We start from the raw sequence: 20,983 nt of genomic DNA on the forward strand, positions 1-20,983 counted from the left end.
ATTTACAAGAAAAACTGGGTGGGGTAGTAATCTCAGAGAGAAGATACTAACATTCAGGAGGACTAGGAAAAAACTTGCAGAAGGTGGGACTTTAGGTAAGGCTTGAATAAAGCCAGGGAACCCAGGAGACTAAGACAAGGAGAGAGAACATTCTAGGGAGAGGAGGTCACCAGTGAAAAATGCTGCAGTTAGGAAATGGGGTATTATTTTTTAAGGTACAATAAGAAGTCCAGGTTCAAATGACCAAATGAATTGTAGATTTCTTGGAGTAAGATGTAAGAAATCGGGAAAGATAGGAAAGGGCAAGGTTATGAAGGGCTTAGAAAGCCAAAGAGAAGGTTTTATATTTGATTCTAGAAATAGTAGTGAGCCGCTGAAGTTTCTTGAATAAAGGAGAGGCAGAGCCACACTTGTGCTTTAGGAAGATCAGTATGATAGCTGATGGGAGGATGTATTAGGGTAGAGAAAAGATCAAATCAGGAGAGCATCAAACACACAATTACATTGTTCTAGGCTTGTAATGATGGGAGACTGGGGAGTAGAAAAATTAGAGGAAAGAAGCAGGAACATATGAGAAACATTAACCAAAGTAAAGGACTTGCAGCTATTTGGATGTAGTACTGAGGGAGCATGATATGTCAAGGATGACTCAAGTTTCAAGCCTTGTTTACTGGATGATGATACACTTTAAAACTCAATCCAAATTTATCCCAGCTCTTTTTGTGGTGGCTAAGACTTGGAAATCAAAGGAATGCCCATCAATTAAGGAATGGCTAAACAAACTGGGGTACCTGATTATAATGGAATATAAGAAATGACAAGCAGGATAATTTCAGAAAGGCCTGGAAAGCCTTATATGAACTGATGTATAGTGAATTGAGCAGAACCAGGAAAATGTTGTACACAGTGACAGCAATATTATTCGATGAAAAACTGTAAATGTCTTTTTTCTCAGCAATACAATGACCCAAGACAATCCCAAAGGACTAATAATAAAATGTGCTATCCACTTCCAAAGAAAGAACTGATATTGATTGAATGCAGACTGAAGCATGCTTTTATTTTTTATTTTATTTTATTTTTCACTTTCTTTCATTTTTATTAGAGTATTTTTATACAAAAAGACCAATATAGTAATGTTTTACATAATTACACAATCATAACCTATATCTGATTGCTTACTGCATCAGGTAGTGGGGAGGAGAAGGAAGGAAAGATGGATAGAATTTGAAACTCAAAACTTTAAATAGGGGTTCGGGAGGCGCTCGGCTGCCTTGTTGAGCACCCGCCGCGGGGCCGGGCCGCCTGGGCGCTTGTGAGCGGCTGACAAGCGGCCCCGCCAGCCCTCCGCCCCGGCCGACCAGCCTCCCTCCCCGGGCCCCCCTGCTCTGCCGCTTCCCTCGGGCGGGAGGGCCCGAGCCCGCCCTCGCTGCCGCCGGGCCGGGTCCAGGCGGCCTCTCGGGGCCGGCCACGTTAGGAGCTGAGCTCAGTGCAGTCATGGCCCAGGAGACCAACCAGACGCAGGTGCCCCTGCTGTGCACCACAGGCTGTGGCTTCTATGGAAACCCTCGAACCAACGGCATGTGCTCTGTCTGCTATAAGGATTTCCTCCAGCGGCAGTAGCATAGTGGGCGAATAAGTCCCCCAGCTAGCAGCCCCAGTCCTGCTGCTGTGGAGTCCTTCCCTGCAGCATGGGCAGAGGAAGCAGAACCTACACCTGATGATGTCTCAGCCAGATCAAGCTCTCAGACTCCTGTCTGTGACCCACCAGATGACAGTGATGAGCATATCAAAGGATGACAGCCACAGGCAGCTGCATCCAGGCAGACGAGGCCATCACCACGACTCCCTCATCAGGTTCTCTTGTTGAGACGTCTCAGAGTTCCGCTGAGGAAGAGAAGTCGTCTGAGAAACCCAAACCGAAAAAGAACCGCTGCTTCACTTGTCGGAAAAAAGTGGGTTTGAAAGGCTTTGACTACCGCTGTGGAAATCTGTTTTGTGCCTTGAACCGATACTCAGAAAAGCACAGTTGTCCTTTTGACTACAAGGCTGAGGCCGCCGAGAAGATCCGCAAGGAGAACCCCATCATTGTGGCTGAGAAGATTCGGAAGTTGTGAAGCATGGCATCCCTGAGGGGCACGGTCATACGTGTCACTTAAGAGGTCCTTGACTCCTCACCCTGAAACCAGGCCTCTCCTTCCAGGCAGGGGATCTGGCTGAATCCTCCCTGAAGCCATCTCTGGGGTTTGGGTATTCCCGAAGATAAAGAACTCTGCAGCTGGGGGCGGGGGTGGGGGGTGGGGGGGGAAGAAACTTTAAATGAAAATGTTTATTGTTAGAAAAAAACTTATTTTTATAAAATGTGGTAGAACAATGATGTAAGTAGAATTGCTTTCAGTGTCAATGGATCATCCTTCTTAGAGATACATTTATCATATTTACCATGAACATGTGATTTTTTCTGCTTTCAAATCCTTCCCTTTATTTTTCACATTAGCATAAGAAAACCACATATTTAAAATAATAGTTTTAAAAAGCCTCTTGCTAGCATTTAATTATATTTTCCAAAATCAATGTTTATTATATAATCCTGTCAGATAAATTCATATTTCCACATTCTGAAATCATTACCAAAAGCATAGCACCATAGGAATTGTTCTTTCCTACTGTTGTAGAGGTCTTAAGTCACTTTAATTTATGCTTTTTCACAGGTATTCTCTCCACCTTACACATACATATTCATATACACACACTACTTTTATTTTCAAAATTTCCTTGTCTTGTTTGTAATTCATTTTTATGTCATTGGCTTCTTACCAAAATATCTACAAATTAATACATCTCAAATGCTGGGACCTCTATATTACAACCCAGTTCCTCATGTTGAATAAATTTTCCTCATATCCTTCAGAGAAATAAGGCCAATATTCATTTTGAATGTATTTACCAACTTAAATATAATGGGTTTGATACTTAAGTTAGATTGTGGCTGTTTAGCTACCCTAACAGGATGATGGACAAGTAAACATTTTCAAAAGACTTAATAAGTTATCAGTTGAAAAAATAAATAATGGCTATCCAATTCTAGTCCTCTTTAACTCGAGTCAAACTTTGCACAAATGTGCTGAGGGGTTTGTGTATGTGAGTAGGCATATTTGGGGGGAAGGGAGCCATGCCTCTTTTCACTGAAAATCAGGAAATATCTTCCACTCATAATCTGACAGCCCAGCTGTGCCTGTGCTTTTATTTGGTAATAGTTTTGAAAGCTTGTTTTTGAAACTTCATAGTAATCTGGTTAAAAAGGAGGAGGAAAGATTATGGGTCAAAAACCACATAAATAGAAAATCTACCAAAAACATATTCCACATCAAGTTCTTTGGGGATGGGGAGGACAATGAAGTGCAAGGAATTGAATGAAATGTATCAATATCAGCAATGGAGTGCAAGGGAATGATAGTGGTACTTCAGTCTTCAGAATGCCTAATTTAATAAAGTGTTTAAGTTTTCCTAAATAAGAACATTGCAAAGAAAAATATATAATTGTTTGATGATTTTATAGTTTGTACAATTCTCCTCTCCCAAGGCTTATGACATCTGTTTTAGTTCAATTATTAATTTATTTCTGTAACCATTTATTTATTATTTGTTTGCCTACCTGTTTGTTTTTTACTTGCTAGTTTCTTTCTTTATTTGATTTTCAGCCTAAATGTGCTACAGACATCCTAGAGATTATTTTCTTCTTTGTGTAGCTAAGTAGGCTAACTTGTTCTAAATATATTCATGCTTCCTCCCTGCTGCCTCACACATCATGTGAGAAAATAATTATTAATAATGATTTTGGGGGGGACCCTTTCTCTCCCCTCCTTACTTTAGATAGGTCAATTTTTAGGAAGGAGTTCTAATCCCATGTAGGGTGGTGTACAATAGAAATGGAGATAGACTTTTTATGATAAACTCAGTGAACTGGTGGTATTAAGCTACACTTATCGGGACTTTTACTTTGCCTCTCAGTGGGTCTCTCCCATTATACCCTGATGTCATCACCATACGGCTCATTTTAATGTGGGCGACCCTCAGGCCATGCCAACCAATGGAATTGCATGATGCTAGCCAATTAGCTTTGATGAGTGTATAAAGAGTCAACTCTATCAAAAAGAAGAAAAAACATAATGACCATAATACTTTTGTTATAGCCATATTTTTCCTTCTTCAAAGTGGCTTTCATTTCTCACTTCTTTCTGGTAATATATGGTTTCAAAAACCTGTTTCAAAATAAATTTCTCCTTCCAGCCATTTCAGACAAGTGATATGCCTGTTGCTAAAGAGAGCCTATTCATGAAGTTAGATCAGTATTGGCCTCCCTGACCATGGTGGATCCTGTGGGCCAGGACTCATCTCAGAAGGGCTGAAGAATTTGTACATATGAAAAAGGGATTGAACTTTCTTCTCACTGTTTTCCTTTCCTGATATACAGAACTGTTTTCATCTTCTATCCTGAAATTGGGTGCTGGATGGAGTGGTTTACTACTCCTTTCCACCATGTGACCACCAGATCTTGTCCTGTTTAGGCAAGCCTGAAACCAGATTTTTATCTATTACTTTTGAGTTAGTTCTTTCCTGATCTTTGGCAAAGAACTGCTTATTCTGAGCATGGAAGCAAGCTCTTAGGTTCGGAAAGTACAGAGGCCATAGTATCAGACAGTTAAAGGTGACTTGCAGGAAGGGAAGCTTCTGAATCAGAGAAGATGGTAACAGACAAGGGGTTTGCCCAAGCCTGAACATTTTACCAGTAGACATGCACTATGAGTTTTTTGGAAAGAAACAATCTGAGGTGAAATGTTAAAATAAAGTTTAATTAGATTTTATCCAAATTGCTTTATGTTATGATGAGATTTAAGCCTTGGCCCCCAGGGTGATTATAATAGTAGTTATTAGTTATTTTAATGAATTCTGGGTTTTTTTTTTGGTCAAATGTTTAATTTCTCAGGTTCAATATTTAGTATTCCTTGTGTGCATAGGAATTAATTATCCATTTAAAAGATGTTGCTAAGCTGGGCAATATCCAAGGTAAGGCATTGGTGAATAGATTCAGGGTCACTACAATCAACTTTATAGAATGACTCGTAGGAAATAGGATGTTTTAGGTGGAGGGGTATGGTAGTAGTTTTCAAGTATTTGAAGGGCTCTCATATGGAAGTTTGATTAGCCTTTTCTGCATTTTACCTCTGAGGGCAAAACAATAGAGAAAAGTCATGAGACAAATTTGGGATTTCTACAAGGAAAACTTTCCTAATGATTAGAGCTTTTTAAAGGAAGAAATGGACTGAGTAAAATAATAATAATGATAATGACAACAACCACAATGAGAGCAGCCTAAATAATCAGTTATAGGGGAGGTTGAAGAAGGACTTCTAGATCATGTGAATTGAAATACAGACAGTGCTGTGATTTTTCTCATCTGATGATGCAAACAGTACCGAATGCAGTGGCCTAATGGAGAGAATGCCCTTTGTAGAAGGGCATCCCTGAAAACTGGAAGAAAAAAACAACACTTGAACATTCCACCCATTGGTCCTATAGTTTTTCATCATAAATCTGATGACTTTAGGATGGCACTCAATATGCCTTAGAGAAAAGTTTGAAATGACACAACACTCAAATACCCAAATTGATGTGAAACCTCACTGATATGTCTGTTTCTTCCAATGATGCAGGCCATAACCTATTCCTTCATGTCCATCCTGGACAACTCCTGTTCATGATTGAACTTAACTAAGACATCTCAAATGGGAATTTACTTAGAAATTGTACAGGATAACACACAAAAGAATTACATATAAAGTTGTGGAGCTGTATTATATAAGTGTATTTTTCTTAAATATAAAATAATCACAATATGCAACTTTTGAAAATGCTGTGCTTATCTGAATTTTTTTTGGTCATCCATTTGTTCACTTCTGTGCATTTAAAAATACTTCATTTTTCCTTTTTTTCTTTTCTATATCCCTACATCCCATGTGATTTAATAAAAAATCAAAATTATTATAACAAAAATATATAGTCAAGCAAAAAAAATTCTCAAATGTCTATTTCTGAAACTATATGTATCAATCTGCATCTTGGACCCATCAACTCTAAGTCAAGAAGTCCTTTAAACAGGAGTTGCTAAACTATGGCATGAAGCCCAAATCCAGCCCTCTTCCTTTTTGTTTGTGATGTTTAAAATCTAAATTGTGGTCACCTTAGATTAGAAGCTTCAGCACCAGTCTTTGGGCATTAAACATTTATTAAAGCATACAGGCATTCACAAGGAGTTCAGAAAGTTAAAAAAAAGCCTATCTAGCCTAGAGTTCCAGCCTGGTTGGGTCCTGAAGTCCTCCTCCACGAGCCTACTTTAATCAGGAACTCTCCAGCAAGCTGATTGTGGAAGCTTTTTATAGGTCTGGAACAGAGGCAGTCCTTACACACTGCTTCAAGCTGATTGGTTGGCGTCATCCAAATCCATTGGTTTTGAAGGTGTTCTCAAGTTGAGTTCACAGTCTAGCTTCTGAGAACAATACCTTCTTAAGGGATAGCCAGGTGTGATTACAATCCAGTTAACTTGAAGTAGGCTAATCAGCAGCCAATCACTCTCACTTGATTCAATCAGTCTAGATTAATCTCCAGGTGGGTCTTTGAGTATCTGTGAAATCCCATTATTTCATCACATTTTTCCACAGGACCCACCTTTTGCAAAGAAAGGCTATTGTTTTCTGTTAAACCTATTCTAATTTTCATGGGGTTTCAATACTTGGGTATGGTTATTCATTATCTGTTCTAAGTAACTAATTCTCCTTAGAATTTTTCTTTGATAGCTGTCATTTCCTTTCGTGTCACATTTTCAAAATCTAGTTTTTCAAATTCTCCCATAGTTCTGATGCCTAGGAAAATTTCTCTGAAGCTGTATTTAGACTTGCTTTGAGGTTACTCACTCTTTTTTGGGTTGTCTCTTATTCTTCTCACAGTCCATATCTTTTCACTATGTATGGTATTTCCTTCTTTGGCCCCTTCTTGCAAAGTTTTCATTCCATGGTTAGCTCCATTTATTGCTATGACCATGGCAGGACACAGTAGAGGTTTTTGGTTATTGTGGTAGCAAGAAAGATGCTTCCTCTTGCTTTTGCACTGTTGCCCTTTCTATTACTGTGGCTACTGAATTAGGTCAGATGTGGGTTGCCTAGGAAATGGGTACATACATTCTTGTCTGTCTTTCTCACCTACTATTCCTCAGGCAGTACTGCCTGACTGCTATCCTGCCAGATCCTGATCTCTGTGTTACCTAGCCTGATGCTCTGGTTTTGTGTCCTGCTCTGATTGTGGCAGGGTGGGGGAAGAAAGTGTTGAATATTGCCCCAGGCATTGGTCTTTACATGTATCCTTTTGTAGACTCTGTTATAACCTTATCACTTGCCCTGGATCTCTGCTGCTTATACATATTACTTTCTGTCTACTATGTTTTGTCTCTACTTATAGTTTCTGCACTACTCTTGCAATATTCATGTGACTTCATGAATTAAGAGAGCTTACAACTACCTCTATTATAATCATTGTCTTTTCTGATGAACATTTAGAGCTTTTTAAGAATGTTTATGGAGGACCTGAGTTCGTCAGTGGTCTAAAAACTTTCATTTCCATAAAATATTTCCAATTACTTATTTCTTCTTCTTCTTTTTTTTTTAATAATTTCACCATTTATTAATTGGGGTATGACATAGTCTTATAAATTTAACTCATTTTTCTACATATTTGAGAAATTAGGCCTTTATTAGAGAAATTTGTTGTAAAATTACCCCTACCCCCACCTAGTTTTGTGCTTTCCTTCTATTCTTTTTTTTCTTATGAGATATTTTATTTTTTCCGTTACATGTAAAGATAGTTCTCAACTTTTGTTTATACATGCTTTACAATTTCAGATTTTTCTCCCGCCCTCCCCTCCCTCCCCCCTCCCCTAGACAGCAGGTAATCTGATATAGGTTATACCTATATATCTCTATACATATACATATAGATATATATATACACACACACATATATATATACACATAATAACATTAATCCTATTTCTGCATTAATCCTGTTACAAGAGAAAGAATCAGAGCAGTGATGCAAAACCTCAAAAGAGAAAAAAAAAAACACAACAGCACCCAAAACAAAAGAAATAATATGGTTCAATCAGCATCTATACTCCACAGTTCTTTCTTTCTTTTTTTTTTTTCTTGGATTTGGAGATCCTCTTCTATCATGAGTTCCCTGGAACTCTTCTGTACCATTGCATTGGTGAGAAGAATATAGTCCATCACAGTAGGTCAACACTCAATGTTGATGATACTGTGTACAATGTTCTTCTGGTTCTGCTCATCTCACTCATCATCAGCTCACGTAAGACCCTCCAGGTTTCTCTGAACTCTTCCTGCTCATCATTTCTTACAGCACAATAGTATTCCATTGTATTCATATACCACAACTTGTCCAGCCATTCCCCAATTGATGGGCACCCCCTCAACTTCCAATTCCTTGCTACCACGTAAAGAGCAGCTATAAATATTTTTGTACATGTGGGTCCCTTTCCCCCTTCCATGATTTCTTTGGGCAAAAGACCTAAAAGTGGGATTGCTGGGTCAAAGGGTATGCACAGCTTTATTGCCCTTTGGGCATAATTCCAAATTGCTCTCCAGAATGGTTGGATCAGCTCACAGCTCCACCAACAATGCATTAGTGTTCCAATTTTCCCACAGCCTCTCCAACATTTATTTTTGTTTTGTTTGTTTTTTTGCGGGGCAATGGGGGTTAAGTGACTTGCCCAGGGTCACACAGCTAGTAAGTGTTAAGTGTCTGAGGCTGGATTTGAACTCGGGTACTCCTGAATCCAGGGCCAGCGCTTTAACCACTGCGCCATCTAGCTGCCCCCCTCTCCAACATTTATTATCTTCCTTTTTTGTCATTTTAGCCAATCTGATAGGTGTCAGGTGGTACCTCAGAGTTGTTTTAATTTGCATCTCTCTAATCATTAGAGATTTAGAGCATTTTTTCATATGGGAATAGATAGCTTTGGTTTCTTCATCAGAAAACTGCCTGTTCAAATCCTTTGACCATTTCTCAATTGGGGAATGACTTGGATTCTTATAAATTTGATTTAATTCCCTATATATTTTAGAGATGAGGCCTTTATCAGAAGCACTGGCCTCAAAAATTGTTTCCCAGCTTTCTGCCTCCCTTCCAATTTTGGATGCATTGCTTCTGTTTGTACAAAAATTTTTTAATTTAATATAATCAAAATCATCCACTTTGCATTTTATAATATACTCTATCTCATGTTTGGTCAAAAACTGTTCTCCTTTCCAAAGATCTGATAGGTACACTATTCCTTTCTCTCCTAATTTACCTATGGTATCACCTCTTATGTCTAAATCATGTATCCATTTTGACCTTATTTTAGTATAAGGTGTAAGATGTTGGTCTAAGCCTAATTTCTGCCATACTATCTTCCAGTTTTCCCAGCAGTTTTTGTCAAATACTGAGTTCCTATCCCAGAAGCTGGAGTCTTTGGGTTTATCAAACACTACATTACTAGTGTCATTTACTACTGCATTTCCTGAGCCTAGCCTATTCCATTGATCTACCACTCTATTTTTTAGCCAGTACCAGATAGTTTTGATGACTGCCGCTTTATAGTAAAGCTCCAGGTTTGGTACCGCTAACCCACCTTCCTGTGAATTTTTTTTCATTATTTCCCTGGATATTCTTGATTTTTTGTTTTTCCAGATGAATTTTGTTATTATTTTTTCTAGCTGTATAAAATAATTTTTAGGTAGCCTGATTGGTATGGCACTGAATAAGTAAATTAATTTAGGCAGTATTGTCATTTTTACTATATTAGCTCTGCCTATCCATGAGCAATTGATATCTTTCCAATTATTTAGATCTGATTTGATTTGTGTGAAGAGTGTTTGGTAGTTGTGTTCATAGAGTTCCTGGGTTTGTCTTGGCAAGTAGACTCCCAAGTATTTTATATTACCTACTGTTACTTTAAATGGAATTTCTCTTTCTATCTCTTGCTGCTGGACTTTGTTGGTCATGTATAGAAATGCTGATGATTTATGTGGATTTATTTTATATCCTGCTACTTTGCTAAAGTTGCTAATTGTTTCAAGTAATTTTTGACTTGATTCTCGAGGATTCCTTAAGTATACCATCATATCATCTGCAAAGAGTGATAGTTTTGTTTCCTCCTTGCCTATTCTAATTCCTTTAATTCCTTTCTCTTCTCTGATTGCTAAAGCTAACATTTCTAGAACAATATTAAATAATAGGGGTGATAATGGACATCCCTGTTTCACCCCTGATCTTATTGGGAAGGCCTCTAATTTATCTCCATTGCATATAATACTTGCTGATGGCTTTAGGTAGATACTGTTTATTATTCTAAGGAAAGCTCCCCCTATTCCTAAACTCTCTAGTGTTTTTATTAGGAATGGGTGCTGTACTTTGTCAAAAGCTTTCTCTGCATCTATTGAGATAATCATATGATTTTGGTTGGTATTCTTATTGATGTGGTTGATTATGTTAATAGTTTTCCTAATGTTGAACCAGCCCTGCATTCCTGGTATAAATCCCACCTGGTCATAGTGTATTATCCTGGTGATCACTTGCTGTAATCTCCTTGCTAATATCTTATTTAAGATTTTAGCATCAATATTCATTAGGGAGATTGGTCTATAATTTTCTTTCTCTGTTTTTGCTTTGCCTGGTTTTGGTATCACCACCATATTTGTGTCATAAAACGAATTTGGTAGAACTCCTTCTTCACCTATTTTTCCAAATAATTTGTATAATATTGGAATTAATTGTTCTTTAAATGTTTGGTAAAATTCACCCGTAAACCCATCTGGCCCTGGGGATTTTTTCTTAGGGAGTTCATTAATAGCTTGTTCAATTTCTTTTTCTAATATGGGTTTATTTAAGGATTTTATTTCCTCTTCAGTTAACCTGGGCAGTTTGTATTTTTGTAAATATTCATCCATTTCATTTAGATTGTCAAATTTATTGGCATACAGTTGGGCAAAATATTTCCTAATTATTGCTTTAATTTCCACTTCATTGGTGGTAACATCACCCTTTTCATTTTTGATACTGGTAATTTGGTTTTCTTCTTTCTTTTTTTTAATCAAATTAACCAATATTTTATCTATTTTATTGGTTTTTTCATAAAACCAGCTCTTAGTTTTATTGATTAATTCTATAGTTTTTTTGCTTTCAATCTTATTGATTTCTCCTTTAATTTTCAGGATCTCTAATTTAGTGTCTAATTGGGGATTTCTAATTTGTTCTTTTTCTAGCTTTTTAAGTTGCATGCCCAATTCATTAATCTCCTCTTTCTCTTTCTTATTCATGTAAGCATTTAGAGCTATAAATTTTCCCCTAAGCACTGCTTTGGCTGCATCCCATAGATTTTGGTATGTTGTCTCATTATTGTCATTCTCTTGGATAAAGTTATTGATTGTTTCTATGATTTCTTGTTTGGCCCATTCATTCTTTAGAATGAAATTATTTAGTTTCCAATTGATTTTCATTCTACTTTTCCCTGGCTCTTTCTTACATGTAATTTTTATTGCATCATGATCTGAGAAGGATGCATTTACTATTTCTGCCTTTCTACATTTGACTATGATGTTTTTGTGCCCTAATACATGGTCAATTTTTGAAAATGTGCCATGTACTGCTGAGAAAAAGGTATATTCCTTTCTATCCCCATTCAATTTTCTCCAGACATCTATCATGTCTAACTTTTCTAGTAATCTATTCACCTCTTTCACTTCTTCCTTATTTATTTTTTGGCTAGATTTATCTAATTCTGAGAGGGGGAGATTCAGATCCCCCACTAGTATAGTATTACTATCTAATTCCTCTTGTAACTCATTTAACTTCTCCTCTAAGAACTTGGATGCTATACCACTTGGCGCATACATATTCAATATTGATATTACTTCATTATCTATAGTACCTTTAAGTAAGATGTAATTTCCTTCCTTATCTCTTTTAATGAGATCTATTTTTGCCTGCACTTTGTCTGAGATAAGGATTGCTACCCCTGCCTTTTTTACTTTAGCTGAGGCATAATATATTCTGCTCCATCCTTTTACCTTTACTCTGTGTGTATCTCTCTGCTTCAAATGTGTTTCTTGTAAACAGCATATTGTAGGGTTCTGGTTTTTAATCCACTCTGCAATTCGCTTCCGTTTTATAGCAGAGTTCATCCCATTCACATTCACAGTTATTATTACTGACTGTCTATTCCCCTCCATTCTATTTACCCCCTTTGTACTTTTCCCCCCTTCTTTCACCCTATTCCTCCTCACCGACGTTTTACTTCTTACCCCTGCCTCCCCCAATCTGCCCTCCCTTTTTATCACCCCCCTCCCTTTTCTTTACCCTTTTCTCCCTTGCTTTTGTCCTCCCTTCTATCAGCCCCCCCCTTTTCCTTCCCCTTTTGTTTCCCTAAAGAATGAGTTAAGTTTCTTTATCCCAATGAACGCATATGTTATTCCCTCTTTGAGTCAAATCTAATGAGAATAGGGTTGAAACCATGTTCCCCCCTCCTTTCTTTCCCTCTATTATAATAGGTTTTTTTCCACCTCTTCATATGATATAATTCATCCCATTCCACCTCCCCTTTCCTCTCCTCCCCATAGACTCCCTTTTTATCCCCTTAATTCTTTTGTATCATCACATCAAAGACAATTTATATTTATACCCTCTATATAAAGACCTTCTCTCTGCCCAAATACATTTACAGTTCTTAAGAGTTATGAGTATTATCTTCCTGTGTAGGGATATAAACAGTTTAACCTAATAGGGTAACTTTTTTTTTTTCCCCTCTGTTTACCTTTTTAAACTTCTCTTGAGTCTTGTATGTTGAGATCAAATTTTCTATTCAGTTCTGGTCTTTTCACCAGGAAAGATTGAAAGTCGCCAATGTCATTAAATGTCCATCTTTTCCCCTGAAAGAAAATGCACATTTTTGCTGGGTAATAGATTCTTGGCTGCAATCCAATCTCCTTTGCCTTCCGGAATATCATATTCCAAGCCTTGCGATCCTTTAATGTTGAAGCTGCCAGGTCCTGAGCAATCCTGACTGTGGCTCCATGATATTTAAATTGCTTCTTTCTGGCTGCTTGGAGTATTTTCTCCTTCACCTGATAATTCTGGAATTTGGCTACAATATTCCTTGGAGTTTTCCTTTTGGGGTCTCTTTCAGGAGGTGATCGGTGGATTCTTTCAATGATGATTTTATCCTCTGATTCTATGATATCAGGGCAGTTCTCCTTAATAATTTCCTGGAATATGGTATCTAGATTCTTTTTCTGGTCATGGATTTCAGGCAGTCCAATGATTCTCAAATTGTCTCTCCTTGATCTGTTTTCCAGATCAGTTGTCTTTCCAATGAGGTATTTCACATTTTCTTCTATTTTTTCATTTTTTTTTATTCTGCTTGACTGATTCTTGGTGTCTCATGGATTCCTTATCTTCCAACTGTCCCACTTTAATTTTTAAGGCATTGTTTTCTTCAGTGAGATTATGCACCTTTTTTTCCATTTGGCTAAGTGAATTTTTTAAGGTACTGTTTTCTTCAGTGAGATTATGCACCTTTTTTTCCATTTGGCTAAGTGAATTTTTTAAGGTACTGTTTTCTTCAGTGAGATTATGCACCTTTTTTTCCATTTGGCTAAGTGAATTTTTTAAGGTATTGTTTTCTTCAGTGAGATTATGCAACTTTTTTTCCATTTGGCCAAATGAATTTTTTAAGGCTTTGTTTTCTTCAGCTTCCTTTTCTAAGCTGCTGATTCTTTTTTCATAATTTTTTTGTTTTGCTTTCATTTCTCTCCCCATTTTTTCTTCTACCTCTTGCAATTGATTTTTAAAATCCTTTTTGAGCTCTTCCAGGAAGGCTTTTTGTTCTTGCGACCAATTCACCTTCCCTTGTGAGGCTTCAGATGTAGACAATTTGAGGCTATTGTCCTCATCTGAGTTTGTGTTGGCTTCTTCCCTATTGATACAGAAGCTCTCAATGGAGAGGGCTCTTTTTTGCTTCTTACTCATTATTGCAGCTTATTTATTTATTCTTTAAGTTGAGGTCTGCTCTGGGGGCACCAGGGTCCCTGTTTTGGGCTTCTTGTGCAGGTGTATAGGTGCTGTGTGACCGGGCTTTTACTCTGAGGCCTTTATGGTGTGTGGAGATGCCCCGCCCTGCACTTCCTGTCTGATTGTGCTCGGCCAGCCAGGCGCCAGACCCCGGCGTCTGATCCCGCCGTTCGTGGCCCTCTCGGCCGGTGCAGGTAAGTTTTTCCACTGTCCTTCTTGGCCACCAGATTTTTGAACCAGGTTCCGGGAGCCTCAGTTGTTCGGCTGTGGCCCGCAGCTCCTGCTGACTTGCCCCGACCCCCTCGGCGCTGGGCTGCTGCCCTGTGCTGGGCCTCCCTTTTGCCCGAGTCAGACCGACCTTTTCCTGAAGTCTTCTAAATTATCTCTGGTTGGAGGACTGTGTCTCTCTGTCTCTTTGCAGGTTCTGTAGTTTCAGAATCCGTCCAGAGGCTTGATTTAATGTTCGTTTTGAGGGAACAGAAGGAGAGCTCAGGCAGCTTGCTGCTTCCTCTCCGCCATCTTGGCTCCTTTATTTCTTCTTCTTATGTTGTGACCAGTCTTCTTCTTCTTCTTCCTTTCCCTCTCCCTCTACTTCTCCCTTTTCCTCTTTCCTCCTCCTCTTCTTTCTCCTCCTCCCCCTCCTCTGCCTTTTCTCCCTTTTCCTCCTCTTTCTCCTCCTTTTCCTTTTCATCATCTTCTTTCTTCCTTAGCTCAAAGACATCCTTTGTTTTGATTTTTCTTCATAATCCGTTTTTTTATGTTCTTACTTTCTCTCATTCATTATGGGTATGTCTATCTATGCATCTATCTATCACCTATTATTGAATAGGATTACAGATAGAATGTTGGACTTCGAGATGGAAAAATCTGATTTTTCAGACATTTACATGGTTGGTAAATCTGGTCAAATGCTTTTACCTCTTTTAACTTCAGTTTCTTCATCTCTGATATAGGAATTAAATTAGCACCTATCACACAGGGTTTTCATTAGTATCAAATGAGATAGCATATGTAGAGATTTGGGGAAAGCATAAAACACTTTATAGTAGTAACAATAATAAGTATTATTTTCATTTACATTTAATCTAATACCTTACTTCTCATAACTTTGTCCTTTTTAGGGGCATTTTTAACTCCTGTAGAGGTAGCAAATTTGAGGCTATAATATCATAGTTAAAGTATGTCATATCATAAAAAAGGAAAATATTGGATGTTGGAGGGGATGTGGGAAAAATGTGATGCTAATCCACTATTCGTGGAGTTTTGAAAAGATCCAACCATTCTGGAGAACAATTTGGAGCAATGCCCAAAGGGCTATAGAACTGTGCATATCATTTTATCCAGCAATATGTCTGCTCAGTTTATATCTCAAACTCAATCCAAAAAAGAGTAAAAGACCTATTTGTACAAAAATATTTATACCAGATCTTTTTGTAGTGGCTAAGAATTGGAGAACAAAAGGAATACTCATCAATTGGGAAATAGCTAAAGAAGTTGTGATATATGATGGTGATGGAATATTACTCTGCTATAAATAATGGCACACAGGATAATTTCAGAAAGACCTGAAAAGACTTGTATGAACTGATGTATATTGAATTGAGCAGAACCAAGAGAATGTTGTACACAGCAACAGTAATATTGTTTGATGAAGAATTGTGAATGACTTAACTATTCTCAGGAATACAATGAACCAACATAACACCAAAGGACTAATGATGAAGCATAGTATAATGAACCAACATAACACCAAAGGACTAATGATGAAGCATAGCATTCCAAATCCAAAGAAAAAAATGATATTGACTGAACACAGACTTAAGCATCCTATTTTTCACTTCCTTTTTTCCTTTTATTCAAGCTTTCTTATAAAAAATTAATAACATGGCAATATTTTACACAATTGCACATATATAACCTACATCTGATTGCTTACTTCCTCAGGCAGTGGGGAGGTGAAGGAAGGATAGAATTTGGAACACAAAGCTTTAAATAAAGGAGTATTTACTGAGGAAAAACTATGTTAGATTCACTTTCTATGATAAGAGAAAATGTTTTGTAAAGAATAATTGCAGATCTCTTATATCTTTATTTTGCTTAATTTCTGCCTTTTAGTTTCACCTTTAAATGCCTTGGGATTACTTTACTTATTTTAATATCCCAACAAAGTTTCTTTAAACTATTTATAATCCCAATTTTCTATGTGTATTAAGGTACTTTTTTTTTTTTTTTTTTGGTAAGGCAATCAGGGAAAAGTGACTTGCCCAGGGTCGCACAGCTAGTGTCAGGTGTCTAAGACTGGATATGAACTCAGGTCTTCCTGTATCCAGGGTTGATACTTAATCTACTGTGCCACCTATCTGCCCCTGTACTAAGGTACTTTTTAGACTCTTTTTGGTCTTGCTAAGGCATTTGATTTGCATCAGTTAAACTTCAGTAAGACATTTTTGTAGTCCATTTCCATGATCTATTTTCTAATATCCTTTTGTTGCTATCGATATTATCAGTTATGTGCTTGAATAAATCAGCTTACTCAGACTCAAAATTGGGCCTGTGAACTCATCAATTTGGTAACTCCTTCCAAAAAGGCAGATAGTAATACTTTATTGCCTGTCAATCTTATGCAAATCTTTACTGTTTCAAAGCAAAATTTCAACAGAGGGGGCCCATCCAACATATGAAGACCTTCCTTCTTTTTCCCCCTGAAATCTGCAAGATAAGAATGTGACAATTTGGCAATGTATTTATCGTCCATTTTTTTAAAATGAGACTAAGCGATTGTTTTTCATGAAACTGCTTCATGATGTGTTGAAATCCTCTTGTTCTTCAGAATCACTTATTCATAGGATGAGAAAGCTTGCTAATAGCCCCCACTTGAAATGCCATTGTTCACTGTGTGATATTCATTTTAAGCTTTTTGTAGGTAATATATTCCATATCTTGATGCAAAAAAATCAACACTAGTTAAATGTTAGTATTAAAAATGTTTTTTTTTCCTTTTATTGCAATCTCAGAGTTACCAAAGGAGCTTTGTAATTTCCCTAAAAGCAACTCATCTACTCTTCTCCTTTGGTTCAACCTTGTGCTGTTGTATTCAATTTTTGTATCTTTACTCCATGTACATATGTGAAAACATATGTCTATGTATGTACTTGTATATTTATAGTTTGAGTCTCTCGTAACTCTGTATGTTGTCCTTCTAACTGCATGTTAGAAATAGAATTTAGCCAATAGATATTATTCATCTACTTCTTTTTTTTCCTAGCATGATCTTTTTCAAAATAGCATTTTATTTTATATTTTTGCAATTGCATATGAAGATAGTTTTCAAAATTCATTTTTAAGACTTTGAGTTCCAAATTTTTCTCCCTCCTTCCCTTCCCTCCCTCTCCCAAAACTAGCGAGGAATCTGATAAAAGTCATATATTACAATCATGTTAAACATATTTCTACTTTAGTCATGTTGTGAGAGAAGAATCAGAACAAAGGAGAAAAACACACACACACAAATTAACAAAGAAAAAAACAGTGAAACTAGTATGCTTTGATTTACATTCAGACTCCAGATTTTTTTTTTCTTCTGGATTATGAAGCACATTTTCCATCATGACTCTTTTGGAATTGTCTTAGATCATTGTATTGCTGAGAAGATCTAAGTCTATCACAGTAGACATCACAAAATGTCCTCTTGTTTCTTCTCACTTCACTCAGCACCAGTTCATAGGTTTCTAGGTTTTCTGAAATCTGCCTGCTCATCACTTTTTATATCTCAATACTATTCCATTACATTCACATACCAAAATTGATGGGCATCTCCTCAATTTCCAATTCTTTGTATATGCATACCCTTTTCCTCTTTTTTTTATTCCTAGGTTGATTAATAGGGTAAACTCTTTGTCTAATTATTGATTTATACCAATAGGTTGTGTGATGTTCTGGGACAATTTTATGTGAAAACAGCTTCGAGAAGATCTTACCATCCCCAGAGAATTCCTCTTTTACCTGGACTTTGTTTGATATATCATATATCATACTGTTCCATATATCATATATCATATATTTAGAGCATATATCTCCTAGATTTAAGACTTGCCTCATCTTTATGTTCAGAGACTTGTTGAACAGGGTTATTTCTATTATGCTATTATCCATAAAATTTTGAATGATTTTAATGTTTTGATGGGAAACATTATTTATTTATTTATTTACTTATTCATTCATTCATTCATTTATTTGTTTGTTTGTTTATTTATTTTTGTGGGGCAATAAGGGTTAAGTGACTTTCCCAGGGTCACACAGCTAGTATTTGTCAAGTGTTTGAGGCTGGATTTGAACTCAGGTCCTCCTGAATCCAGGGCTGTGCTTTTATCCATTGGGCCACCTAGCTGCTCCCTCCCCCGCAAGAGGATTATTTAAAGCAAAATTTAATAAGTAGCCCAGGCCATGGTAGAAAAGACGACTGCAATGACCAGTTTCCAAATGGGCAGGGATGCAGTAATGACTTTCTCTTTTCTCTTGAGGTTCTTTCACTACTAGTGAAAAAATGCTCTGAATACAATATTCTCTAACTCCACTCAGTTTCCATGGTGAGCTCTAGTCAAGATTTTAAACCAGAAAAAATTTGAACATTTTGATTTGTGTGTGTGTGTGTGTGTGTGTGTGTGTGTGTGTGTGTGTGTGTGTGGCAATTGGGGTTAAGTGACTTGCCCAGGGTCACACAGCTAGTAAGTGTTAAGTATCTGAGGCCAGATTTGAACTCAGGTACTCCTGACTCCAGGGCCAGTGCTCTATTCACTGCGCCACCTAGCTGCTCCTTGATTTTGCTTTTAATGTTTCTCCTTTCTGCTTCGTTTACTAACCAAAATTTCTAATATAATCATATTTTTTTCCTGCTTTATCTCCACAAAAATTCCTGCTAAAAAACTATTCCACATAAGGAAAATAAATGCAAATTGGGATAGTTTATTTACCTAGCACTCATCTTCATAGAATTTTTATTTTATAGTAACAAGCATTTTAACTCAAAGGAATGAATATATGGGGTTACAATTTCATCCATCAGAAGTAGGCCAATGAGGGAAATAATTTTATTTAGTGGGTAGGTAGGGGAAATTCTTGTTTTCCTTCATACTATTGCTTCATAGAGTGGGGGAATGGTCTTCAGAATTCACTATTTTTGACCTAAGGCTGAGCATAATGTGATGTACCTCAGAATAATGCCATTTAAAAAGTTCTATCATTAATGATGCTTCCCTTTATCCAAAATTGAATCCATCATCTTTTCTCAGAACTTTCTAATCTTTGTAAATTCTTTTTTATTTCCCTGAAACTGCCAACATCCTATTACAGGAATTTAAATGTCATGACTGGAGTATTGCAATAGCATTCAGGTAGGCTTCCGTGTCTCAAGATTCTCAACATTCTGGTCTATCATCCACTCAGCTAACAAGAGATCTTCCTAAAACATATTACTCACTCCAACTTTTCATCCTTTAATAAGCTACAATGGCTTCCTATAATATCCAGGATCCAATAAAAATCCTATGCTTATCTTTTAAATCCCTTTATAACCTTGCACCTTCTTAACTTTATAATTATTTTTATTCATTTCTTCTGATCACAAAATCTATAATCCAATGTCCAATGATACTAGCTTCCACGTTGTTCTTCAAATATCTGTCTTGTGGTAAAAAGTTTTAACAGTCGGTTAGCAATAATGGAGAGATGCCAGTTTTTCTTTAAGGACCACCCTTTCGGGGAAGAGACCAATGGCATGAGCTATTCACGCCAGTTGGCCTGCTAGCACTCCACTTCCAGGGTGCGAACTTAAAAGGCAAAGAGAGAATGGAAGTGAGGGCTTTTTCCTGCTCTGCTAGTCTCCTGACTGCGCTGTACTCCAGACGCTGACTGGAGTTCGACTCTGCCCAGCTCGAGGTTAGCAGCAGCACGTGCTTGACATGGTCTCTCTCTCTCTCCCCAAAGCTGGCCTTGGGTTTTGGTGAGTTTTATACGGAATATAGACTAAGCTTAGATTTAAGACGATTTGTTTTGTATTTCTACTTTCCTATCCCTCTAATCAACATCACCTTGTAACTACCATACAATAAAAGCTCTAACTAGAAAACCAGAAGCTTCTTCCATTTACTAGTCTGGGAGATAAATTAAGGGAAAGGTTAAAGAGGGGAGATTTATGATCTAATATCCAATTTTAAATCTCACAGTCTCCTGTATTCTCTGCTTTTCTTCTGTGCTGGATAATTAATAATAATTAAGGAATAAATTCAAGCTATATGATTTATTAGCAAAACATAAATAAATGGGTCAGTGGGCTCCCCAGTCAGTCCAAAGACCCTGAATACAAAGTGAGGCAGATTTTATGTATTAAAATAATAAATAAAATAAGACAAATTAATTAATAGAAAACTATGAAACAAGATACAAAATTATGTAATCTGATGGCTAATTAGAGGAAAGATTAGAGACTTTGCAAGTAGGAGGGAAATGAAGAGGTGTGATTCCCTGAAATCAGAAAGAAAGGTGTCCCACTCCCCCCAAGTGTCTGTATTCAATCAAAGGGACATGGAAATATTAATGGATTGACCAGTATGGGGTCAGTTTTCAGATAAGAAATATAGGTTCCTTGAGTTATGTAATTGTGAGACCTCCTTGCATTAAATTTTTGAGTCTGACAGTTTCTAATCAGCATAAATTATGTCCTCAGTTAAGGATCTCTAAGCAATAGGTAGAGGTAGTTCAGCTTCCAAAACATGCAAAACTAAGTTCAAACAATTCAATAAAGTTTTAT

At 37.1% G+C, this 20,983-nt stretch overlaps 1 pseudogene; it reads left to right on the forward strand.

The window, feature by feature from the left end:
* The first annotated feature begins 1,473 nt into the window (after positions 1-1,473).
* Positions 1,474-2,243, forward strand: LOC122743337 (annotated as a pseudogene).
* Positions 2,244-20,983: the final 18,740 nt, after the last annotated feature.

This window comes from Dromiciops gliroides, chromosome 2 (genome assembly GCF_019393635.1).
Source record: "Dromiciops gliroides isolate mDroGli1 chromosome 2, mDroGli1.pri, whole genome shotgun sequence".
NCBI lineage: Eukaryota > Metazoa > Chordata > Mammalia > Microbiotheria > Microbiotheriidae > Dromiciops > Dromiciops gliroides.